This window comes from Lemur catta, chromosome 5 (genome assembly GCF_020740605.2).
Source record: "Lemur catta isolate mLemCat1 chromosome 5, mLemCat1.pri, whole genome shotgun sequence".
NCBI classification, from domain to species: Eukaryota; Metazoa; Chordata; class Mammalia; order Primates; family Lemuridae; genus Lemur; species Lemur catta.
Genome location: NC_059132.1, coordinates 20576984 through 20588958, shown reverse-complemented (window position 1 = coordinate 20588958; position 11975 = coordinate 20576984). Strand labels below are relative to the sequence as shown.

Genomic DNA, 11975 nt, shown 5'->3' with positions numbered 1-11975 from the left:
CTTTTTCATGATACTAAAATTATGTTTATGATAGATTTCCATGTAGAATAGCATTTGATCACTGGGCAAACAGATGCTTTCTTTTTTTAACATTTTCCACAAAGTTAATAATTTAATATTTAATTATAAAAGTTTAATATGACATTGCTTACTGGGTTTCACTGTAGTGGTATACATTTTCTTTATTATAATTGATAATATGTACTAAAAGTATTGCTATGGGTTGAGTGTTTGTATTCCCCCCAAATTTAATTGCTGAAATTTTAGCCTCTATTGAAATCGTATTAGGAGATGGGGACTTTGCCGTTCTCTCTAAGAAGAGAAAGAGACTAGAGCTTGCTCTCTTTCTTCTTTGTGAGGATAGAATGGGAAGGTGGACATCTGCATACCAGGAAATGGGGCCTCACCAGACACGGGATCTGCCAGCACCTTGATCTTGGACTTCCCAGCCTCCAAAACTGTGAGAAATAGAAATGTTTGTTGCTTAGGCTGCCTAGTCTGTAGTACTCTGTTTTTGCAGCCCAAATGGACTAAGACAAATATAATACAGAGCTAGATGGTTTTACATTATTTTTAGCATACTCTCTACATGTTTGTTCTCCTATCTTCTCTTATTCTATAATTATTAACTCTACCCTTAAGTCTCCTGAGCTTTAAACCCCCAAGACATCTTCGATTTTTCATTCTTACCCCAACTACCAAGCATCGTGTTTCTTCCATGATATATATGTTAGATTTTTATTGCTGCTGTAGCAAATTACCATAAACTTGGTGGCGTAAAACAGCATAAATTTATTATCATTTTATAGTCAGAAATCCAAAATGTGTCTCACTAAAATAAAATCAAGGTGTTTTCAGGGCTGAATTTCTTCTCAAGGCTCTAAGGAAGAATTCATTTATTTTCATGCCTGTCCCATCTCCTAGAGGTTGCCTGACTTGCTTGGCTCATGGTTCCTTTTCATCTTCAAAGCCAGCAATACTCTATTGAATCTTTCTCACTTTCCATCCCTCTATCACAGACTCTTCTGTCTTCCTCTTCCACATTTAAGGACCTCAGTGATTACATTGGGCAATCAAGATAATTCAGGATAATTTATTTATTTTAAGGTCATCTCATTAGCAACCTCAATTCTGTCTGCAACTCTCTCTTGCCATGAGATAGAACATATTCACAGGTTCTAGAAGACTCTGAAACTCTTCATTTAGAATATTTTTATAAAGACTGGAAAATTTCATTTCTGAATTTAAGTGCATTGATATATTTCTTTAAATGCAGGACTGACTTAAGTCATTTTTGGTAAGAAAAATTTTTAGAAAATGGGAAAATTTCCAAACATTGATATTTTAAATGTTGTCTCCACAGCTTTTTTTCTCTCCCCAAAGCCATTACTTTCTTAGCTTTTAAAATATTTACATATACCTTGAAGGGACAGACAAGGCATGTGTGATAATAATCTGCTGTTATCATAGAAAAGGCTGCAAATTTGGAATATTTTTTCTATAAAAGAAAAACATATAACATCTTTAATTTGACAGTTCTACAACTCTTTTAAGTACTTTCCCTTGAGATAATAAACAAACATCTGAGTGATATATAAGATATTCTTGATGAGGCTTCATCTTATTATAAAGTATTATAAGAACACTACTAATTAAAATTATCCATATCAATAATATCTGGAAGTGACTATATAGACACTGGAAGTGAAGGCAAGACTGAGAGAAATGACCCTCTCTCTCAAGGTTCCTTATATCTGTCCATTGGTGATTCATGTCCATCCAACCTATGGGTCAAGTAAGGAAGCCATGCCAATTTCATATTAAAACATTTGGGTAATGAAATTCTGTCATGTGCAGCAGCATGGACAGGGTCATTATGTTAAGTGAATAAGCCAGGCATATAAAGACAAATATCACATATTCTCACTCCTACGTGGGAGCTAAAAAAGTTGATCTCATGGAGGTAGAGAGTAGAATGGTGGTTACCAGAGGCTGCGAAGGGTGTGTGTGTGTGTGTGTGTGTGTGTGTGTGTGTGTGTGTGTGTGCACACGTGACAAAGTGAGGTTGACTAAGGGGTGCCAACATGCAGTTAGAAGGAGCGAGTTCTAGTGTTCACTAGTATAGTAAGGTGACTGTACTTAACAACAGTACACTGTTTATTTCAAAATAGCTAGAGGAGATTTGAAATGTTCTCAATACAAAGAAATGATAAACGTTTGAGGTGAATGGATATCTTAAATACCCTGATTTGATCATTACACATGGTATACACATATCAAAATATAACATTAACCCATTAATATATACAAATGTTATGTATCAATGAAAAAAAAAAGAAATTTAAACATATGTTTTAACTTATTTTTCCCACTCTCAATGGGTTGATTATTTTGCAAACCCCAATTTTTAGAACTCTGTACTAGGGAATAAAACCCATACACTTGCATAGAGTTCAGAGCCTTCTAAGATTTCGCTTCACATTTCCTCATGTTATTCATTCTGCATAGACTACCATTCTTCCTTCTTTCCCTAGGTTTACCTTATGTGGTTCTCAAAATTCCACCCATCCTTCAAGCCACAGGACCTATCCTAGTGCAGTTGCACAGAAAATGTTGGTTGAATGAAAGGCTGACTGTTCATTTCTTTTGGTGTAATTAACTTGTAATTGCATATCCATTTATTTGTTGACCTACTTATTTGCCACCCTGACTAGACCAAGATCCACGAAGGCATTTAAGGACTATTACAGTTTTACTTACCATCAAATAAATACTTGCATGTAGGTTTGTGACTAGCACAAAGTAGGTGCTTTACAGCTGTTTATCAGTGAATAAAGGCTATTTGACTCCAAAGCCTTCACTGATATCCCTACCACCTTGCCATAATTACTATTAATATTTTCCTTGTCTATTCTTCAAGATCTGTACTTTGTACAGACTAGGTGCTCAATAACTTTTGAATTAGAAAAAGATTCAATAAGTGACTCAGGCTTTTTTGTTGTTTGTTTTTTGGTTTGTAGTTAGATATGACCCAGAAGTAAAGGCACAAGTGGAGTTTTGATTGCTAGAGTGTTGTATAGTTGAAATGGAAAGTTATTTGGAAGGTTGCCTGATGCTGAACATCAAACCTTTAGTTGTTCACTTACCAAAGTCATGTCTGTGTATGCTATTTCACAGTAATGTGCAAATTGCTTATGACTGTACCCAGTAGAATGATACTCAACCTGAGCTCATTTGCAGCAGTTTAAAAACAAACTCCAGAGCCCAATATCACAACTGTTTTCTTCCTTTTTGATCTTACCTCATTAGGGGGACAGAGTAAAGGTGGTATAATGTGTTGAAATCTGTCAATACTTTGTGTTTCTCATTCATTAAAACCTTCAGATCTGTTTTCCTAGTGGTTCCATTTACCAGGGAGGGTGAGGAGAAAAACACTAAACAGGTGTTCTTGACTTGAAAAACAGCAATTTCAAGCAACTCACAAGGGGAGAAGTTGGAAATTTTCAGATTCTGAAGTTGTCACTGGCAGATAAATTTGGGTTTCACATTTGCCTCTCATAAACAGACTTTCTTTAACATAAATTTGAGCAGTGAATGAGGCACCTGATTTCTCTGGGGACAGGCATGCTTCATGGAGCAATCGTGCTGCATAGAGATAGTAAATATTTTCCCAACTTTCTTCCAAATGCACAAATATGTGCTGGAGGAGTAGTATGCTGAGCTGTACTATGGAATACCAGCTTCTCCAAGGGAGAGAAATATCTGTTTAGCTTGACTGATGGGAAAGTGTCTGAATTTTGAGTAATCTAAATTCAACTTTTAAATGTTTCTATAACACCATAAGAAGATTATTTGTCAAATAAACAATGAGATGCATTAAGTTATTTTGTACAAAAGGATTGCAAAGTACTGTGTACTTTTCTAAATAAGCATCTTTCTGAGGCAAGTCGAAAGTTAAAAGAGCTATTTTCTACAACAATGGTTCTCAAAATGTCACCCCTAAGGCGGTAGCATTAGCATCAACTAGTAGCCTGTTAGAAATGCATATTGTTGGGCCACACCTCAGAAGTACAGAATCAGAAACTCTGGGGCAGGGGGTGGGTCCAGCAATCTATGGTTTTGCAAGTGTTCCAGATGATTCTGATCTATGCTAAAGTTGAAGAACCATTGTTTTACAGGAATTCAATTCATTAATTCCTGTAGTGAATATTTATTATCTAATAAGTTCTGGGCACTCTTTTAGGCACTGATAATACAGCAATATTAAAAAATAGCCAAACTCTTGCTCTCTTGCAACTTATATACTAGTGGACAACATGGAAAAGTCAAAAGAAATGAGAAATTCATTAGTTGGAATAATACTATTTTGGGCCCTGGAAGATGCTCTTTTCAGTGACCGTAGCATTTGCGGTAGGCCCTTAGAAAATGTTGCAAGGTAAGCCCTTCTTCATTTGAAAATGTTAATTGCTTTCCCTTTTATGGCCAGTTCTCCTGAGACTCTTTAAGATCTCTATCTAGATGCTCAGGATCCATGGCTTACACAAATGGACAGTGGATATGCATATATTTGTTCGCCCATATAATTTATTAATTATATTTCTGTGCTTTGCATTCTAGTTGGGCATTGAAAATGCATTGGCTAACATAATCCCTGGCACCTTATTCTGTGGAGGAGCATCATCGAACCAACTGATACAAAGGACATATAACTTAGTAACAGTCAACAACAGAGGGCTTAGATTTAAATTAATATAAATAAACATTTTTATCATGAAGAATTGGAAGAATGGGTCCTGAGCATTGGGTATTAGGCAGGCTGGAATCAATAGAAATTTACTATCTTTCTTCTTGCTAGTCAATTTTTCAAAGGCAATTTTTCCTAACTTTGAAAATGTTCATAATAAAACATGCAAATAAGTCAAAAGGCGAGTCCCATAAACAACCATATTATAATCCTCTTTGTCTCTCTTTTCCTAAAGACACACACACACACATACACACACACACACACACATTGTTTTTGCCATTCCATTTGAAAGTTTAAGTTGCAGATGTTAAACATTTTTACTACTTAAATAATTCAGCATAGATCTCTTAAGAATAAGGACATCTGCCTAAATTACCACAATGCTATTATCATTTCTAAGAAAATAATGATAGTTCCAGAAATTATTGGCTATTTAAATCCTTCTCAAATATCTGCATTTCTCTTAAGAATGTCTTTTCTTACAGTGTTTTTTCCTTCATATGAGGATTCAGCCAAGGATTCACTCAAATCATTTTGTTTTTATGCTTCTTTAGTTTCTTTTCATCTAGAATAATCCCTCTACCTGTTCTCTCCATGATGTTGACTTTTTGAAGATTTCAGATCAGTTATCATTTATGATCACCCACGTTCTTGATTCCCCTATTGTTTCCAGTTGGAGTCATTTAATGTGTACGTGTATCACCTGAATTTACTGCACACTGGAATTTAGGTCTACAGGTTTGATTGGATTTCATTCCTTAAATGTTTGAATACCAATAATGTTCCAGACACCATGTGGTAAGAAAAACGGATAAAGCCTTACACTCATCAAGCTCAAATTCTATTTGGGGATAACATATGTTAAACAAGCATATTACAAACCTATATAAAGATAATTTCCCCTCGCCATAAGTGCTCTGATGAAAATTAAGCAAGATGCTGTGACAGTGAGTTTGTGACAGTTGGTGGTGCAGGAGATGACCAAGTAAAACCTCATTGTGGAGATAATATTTAGCCTTGACCTGAATGGAAATGGCATGAAGTAGGGATTAGAAATGAAGAGAATCAATTTGCTGAACCCCCTGACTAAAACAAAGACTTCTAGGAAGTTGTTGAATTTCATGAGTTTCTTGAATGCAGGAAGCTTGAGAAGTACTGACTTAAGAATTTTAGGAGAACAAACATGTGCCATCAGAAAGGGATTGGTAGAAACAGTCTCGATCAGTCAGATGATAATTCCGGTGAATTATGGAGCCTGTCCCCTTAGGTTACTAGCTCTGTGTGTGTGTGTGTGTGTGTGTAAGTTTTAACCTGGTTAGATACAGTGACATCAACATAATGGACAAAAAGGAGAAATTTAAAAAATTACCAAGAAGTATAGTGCAATTTTTTTGAATATAGTCGATCATCTTTATCCTTGCAAGTTGCTAAAATGCCATACAGAACCTCTTTGGGAGTTGGACACCAGAAAAAGCCAGTCTTCCACTATGGGAAGTTGGGAAAGGGGCATTATTCTTAGTTTTTCTGCCATGTTTGTCATCCTTCTTACCCCTTTAAAATGGGTGTCCTGCTATTATTCAGGTCTATTTTTATGAGTCGCTGGAGTCCACGTTGGATGCATTTATGGATGAGACATTCTTAAGCACATGCAAATAAAAGTCAGTAATGATATTTATAGTGAATAGAAAGGGGAACTGAAGAAGATCCCTTTTCAAAGAATTTTTGTTAGGTTTCTTGGCAGAAAAACTATTTGTAAAACTTGATATTCAAGTATACTCATATGCAATAATAGTTTGGTGGATAATTTTGTGTCAGATGAAATATCCACCTACACACATTGTACACATCTAATAGCAGGTATCTGGGCTATGGGTGATTTCTCAGTCAGTGTTTGACATAGCCAGTGGGAGAGGTTTTTGACACCTGTCAGAAAGATCGAAGGAAATGCTGTCTCTGGAAGTATGCAGGGAGGAAGCAGACTGAAGTCTAGATACGGAGAAGAGAATCCTCGAGGAGAGAAACACACTGACTGGAGCACCTGCTGTTCCTCCTAACTGGTCCCCACATTAGGCCTCAGTCTGCCCATCTGCGAAACCCATCTGTGAAATCTGCTGATTGAAAATGCTTGACATATTGATGTGTCAAGAAAAGTAACTAAAAAAAGAAGACATTCACCAGTTATGCAGTACTTTGGGGAGTTTGTAATCAATTTTTACGGTTCTGTGCAAGTTGGATTCTGTTTTTGATTTATGTGTGTCATGGTAAAATGTGTGTGTGTGCGCGCTTTGCTTACTCAGGAGAATTCATTACTATAATACAAACACATTTCAGGAAAACTAGCAGTTAATTCACATACTTTCAAAAAGCCATAGTCTAGAGCAATGGTGTCTATTAGAACTTTCTGAGATCAGGGAGATAGGCTAAGTCTGCATTGTCCTGTATAACAGCCACTAGCTACATGTGCCTATGGAGCACTTGGAATGTAGCTGGCATGAATGATGAACTGAATTTTTCATTTCATTAATTTTCACTTAAATTTACATAGCCACATATGGCTGGTGGATATCATTTTGGGCAGAGCAGATTTAGAGAGATGTTGAGAAAATACTTTTTTAAAAGGTCAATATTTGGTTATGGAATCTGCCAATTAGGTTATTTTAATCTTAGATTCTGATTACTAGCATATTTTCATGATTTTCATGCCTTAATTGCATTCTGAAAGGTAATCAGGGTCTTCCATGGTGGTCAAATTCACAGGTGCATGTGCCTTCCTTCTCCTTGGTCTTCTATTAATAGTGCTATTTGCAATGTTATCTATCCCTGCACTAATATGACTCTCTAGCTTCCTTAGTGCTGCAGCATCCTGAGTTTCTTCCTTCTTCTCTCTGGTCTTTTCCTCTTCTTTCCAGTTTCCCTCAATCTTGTGGATATTCACTACAGCTCAGATGTATTCTTTTGGATTCAGCCCAAAGATCTGATTCATGTGTTCTGTGAGAAAACACATCTGATTCTGATTTCTCCAATGATCTACCTTAGAATCTCACACATTCTCCCTGATGTTTCCTGTTTGATGTGCAAAAATCTAAGTTTGAAATTAAAACGTAACTCATCATTTTCCTATCAAAATTAATTCCCCATGCAATGTTGAAAAGGCAACAGAATATTTCCTGTTATCCAAACTTGAAAGTTCGATCATCCCTGACTTCCCAAACTTTTTATACTCCCTCTCAACTCGGTCAATACGTTCAGACAGTTCTTTTTTTTTCCTAATATGGAATACTCCATGAATTTGCATGTCATCCTTGTGTAAGGGCTGTCCTAATCTTCTCTTTGTTGTACCAATTTTAGTACGTGTGCTGCCAAGGTGAGCACAGTCCTCCCTTTTTAATAGATGTTAGGTTATAACTAGTTTCCTTTTCCACTGCCTGTACCCTGGCTTAGATCTTCTTTAGTTGGCATGAATATTATTTTCATTCTCCTAATTGGCATTGCTACTTCTGGTCTCAATTGGGGTTGTGCTACCCACTCCAGTTCTCTCTCATCTGACTGTTGTGCGTGTATCTTACCCTCCAGGTACATTGGCCTGCCCATTCTTGCTGAGTCACTCTTGCTTTGTCAACCATGTGTTTTGTTTAATACTACTAGCTCTGACAAAAATTGAATTGTCTTACTTGTGTATTCAAATCCTTTAAAGTTTATTCTGTTATTCATATATTATTCATCAACTAGAGTCCATGCTAGATGCAGGCATTGAGCTGCGCACTAATGACAAAGTACCCAGCTCATAACAAGGCAGGATCTCTGCTTTCAAGGCTCTTACGTTATAGTAGGAAGAATTTAAGAAGTAAATAGGTGATTATGACAGGATGTGATAAACTTTCATCTCATTGTCATCTGGAAACCATCCTAAACCACCCTGGCTCCTTCAAACTCATAGAGATTACTCTGGGCACTTAATTATATTACTAATTTTTATCTGTTCTCCTATTATTGATACCTTTTAATGTGCTAACCTTATTTTCTTGATTATACTATAAATTCCTTAAGGGCAGAGAATAAATTTTGCACAGCTGAATATATTCTATGGCCTCTGGCCCATAATATTTCATATAAAAAGTACATGTTAAATATCCAGCAATTTGTTAGAGAAATACATTTAACCTTTGCGAACCTTCCTTATGCATTGCATAACCACTTCTCTGTCCACATAAAATGTAGGAATGTGGAGAGAGAAGGTGAGGTTTGTTCCTACTCAGTTTATGTTGAACACCAATTTTAAACATATTAATTGAATGACTTATGCTATTTAAAGTATAATATGTATTGCAGAATGTTAGGTGCTTATTCTTCAGATTTTCCCTGATATGATACAAAATACTCAATAAATCTTAAAAATAAAAACATAATTAGAATTATAATTCCAAACTACTATGAAATTTATGAAATATATGCTAATAATCAGAAGGCATTAATAAAATAATTGTTAGCTTGTATAACTAGATGTTGATATTTTTTAGCAGTGCATCTTTTATTGCAATAGTTGAACTTATGATGTGCTAGCTGTATGAAACAGATTTTTCTGTATTGTAATTTTTAAAGTAAATATAAGTGAACTATAACTGTCCAATATTCTCATCAATTAAAAAGTATTATTATTGCATTTTAATCTAACATTAGCTTATTCCCAGATGTTGATTAGAATACTTCTTTTTAAATTCACTTTCCATAGGAACACCTTTTTTTGTTTTTGGTTTAATTTTTAAGAACATCTTTATCATGGTATAATTGCCCATAAAATAAACTACACACACTTGAAGTGTAAAATTTATTATATTTTGACATATGTATATGCCAGCGATCACCACAATCAAGATAATGAAAATATACATCACTCTCCTCACTTTCCTTTGCAATCCTTCCCACCTACCCCTCCCTATCTCCCTGTCAAAGGCGACAACTAATCTCTTTTCTGTCAGTATAGACTTGCATTTTTAGTAACTTTATGTAAATGGAATTATACACTCTTGTCTGGCTTCTTTCATTATTGTTTTGAGATTCATCCATGTTAGAGCATTTAACAGTAGTTATTTGCTTTTTATCGCTGAGTGATGTTCCCTTGTATATCTATACCACAGTTTATCTATTTACTAGTTGATGGACATTTGGGTTGTTTTCAGTTTTTAGCTATTACAAATAAATGCACGTATCTATAGGAGCATATGCTTTCATTTATCTTAGGTAGGTATCTAGGACTGGAATGACTAGGTTGTATAGTAAGATATTGGAAAGCTGTTTTTGAAAGATGTTGTTATTATTTTATATTTGCACTCACAGTGTATGAAAATTTCAGTTGCTCCACATTGTTGCCTATACTTAGTATGATCACTCTGAAATTTTAGCCATTCTAATGTGCATTTAGTTACATGTTATTGTGGTTTTAATACATTCCACAATGACTAACAATATTGAGCAATTTTTCATGTGTTTTTCAGCCAAGTAAATATTTTTGTGAATATCTGTTCAAATGTGCTGCCTGTTTTTTATGACTTTTTTCTTATTATTATTGAGTTGTAAGAGATATACTCTGACTACAAGTCCTTTATTTGATATGTTTTATGACTGTTTTCTCTGAGTCTGCAGCTTGACTTGTTTTTTTTAATCTTTGAAGATAAAAAATTTTAATAAAATGATGTCCAATTTGGTTTTTTTGTGGCTTAGACTTGGTATGTTCTATCAAAGAAACCTTTGCCTATCTCAAAATCATAAAGATTTTCTTCTTGTTTCTCTTTTAGAAGTTTTGTGTTGTGAATATTACATTTAGGTTCATAATCCATTTGGTACTAATTTTATATATGGTGTAAAGTATGGATTAAAGCCCAGTTTTTTTGGCATATGAATTTCAGCATCATTTGTAGAAAATACTAAACTTTCTCTACTGAATTACCTTCATGACTTTGATGCCATAAGCAGCTACCAATCTACTTTCTGTCTCTATAGACTTGCTTGTTCTGGATATTTCATATAAATGAAATAATAAAATATGTGAGATTTTGTAGCTGTCTTGTTTCACTTAGAATGCTGTTTTCATGTTGTAGCATGTATAAATAATTTATTAATTTTTATGGCTGAATAATATTTAACCATATGGATATAATATGCTTTATTTACCCATTCATCATTTGATAAATATTTGGGTTATTTCCATATTTTGACTATTATGAATAATGCTCTTATGGACATTCATGTACAGATTTTTGTGTGGACATATATTTTCATTTCTTTTGGATATATACATAGAAGTGGAGCTACTGGGTTATGTTTTAACTCTGTTTAACTTTTTGAGTACCTGTTAAATTGTTTTCTATAGTGGCCATACCTGTTTACATTCCCACAGCAATGTATGATGGTTCCAATTTTTCTGGATCCTTACCAACACTTGTCATTTATTGTCTGTTGTAAGTAGGTGTGAAGTGTTATCACATTGCAGTTTTGATTTGTATTTCCCTAGTCATTAATGGTGCTGAACATCTTTTCATCTACATATTGGCCATTCATATATCTTCTTTAAGAAATGACTACTTAAATTGCCCATTTTTTTTTATTTCAGGATATTATGAGGGTACAAACATTTTGGTTACATTTTATGACTTTGCCTCACCCAAGTGGGGATTAGAGGCACAGCACAAGTAACAATTTGAAAGATATGGAATCACCCTAAGGGCCCATCAACTGATCAGTGGATAAAGAAAATGTGAGATATAATATATATATTATAATATATTTATATATATAATATGAGTACTACTCAGCCATAAAAATGAATGAAATAATGTCTTTTGCAGCAACTTGGCTGGAACTGGAGGCCATTATCCTAAGTGAAGTGACTTGAATAGAAAACCAAATACTGCATGTTCTCACTTAAAAGTGGGAGCTAAGCTACAGGTATGTAAGGGCATACAGAGTGGTATAATGGATATTGGAGACTCAGAAGAGAAGAGGCTGGGAGATGGTGAGGGAAGAAAAACTACCTATTGAATACAATGTACACTATTTGGCTGATGGGTACACTAAAAACCGAGACATCACTGATATAAAGTTCATCAATGTAATCAAAAACCACTTGTACCCCTAAATCTATCAAAATTTGTAAAAAGTACTTAAAATTGTTGCATCACCATCTTCTTGCTTGCATTGATTGTTTCTGATGACCAATCTGCTATCATTATCA

The 11975-nt window shown here is 34.8% G+C and overlaps 1 non-coding gene across 1 annotated transcript; it reads right to left on the bottom strand.

Moving 5' to 3' along the window:
- Window positions 1-8012: 8012 nt before the first annotated feature.
- On the bottom strand, window positions 8013-8119 carry LOC123639014. Its single transcript, XR_006735584.1, has one exon. It is a non-coding gene; the product is annotated as a U6 spliceosomal RNA (small nuclear RNA).
- Between the last annotated feature and the right edge of the window lie 3856 nt (window positions 8120-11975).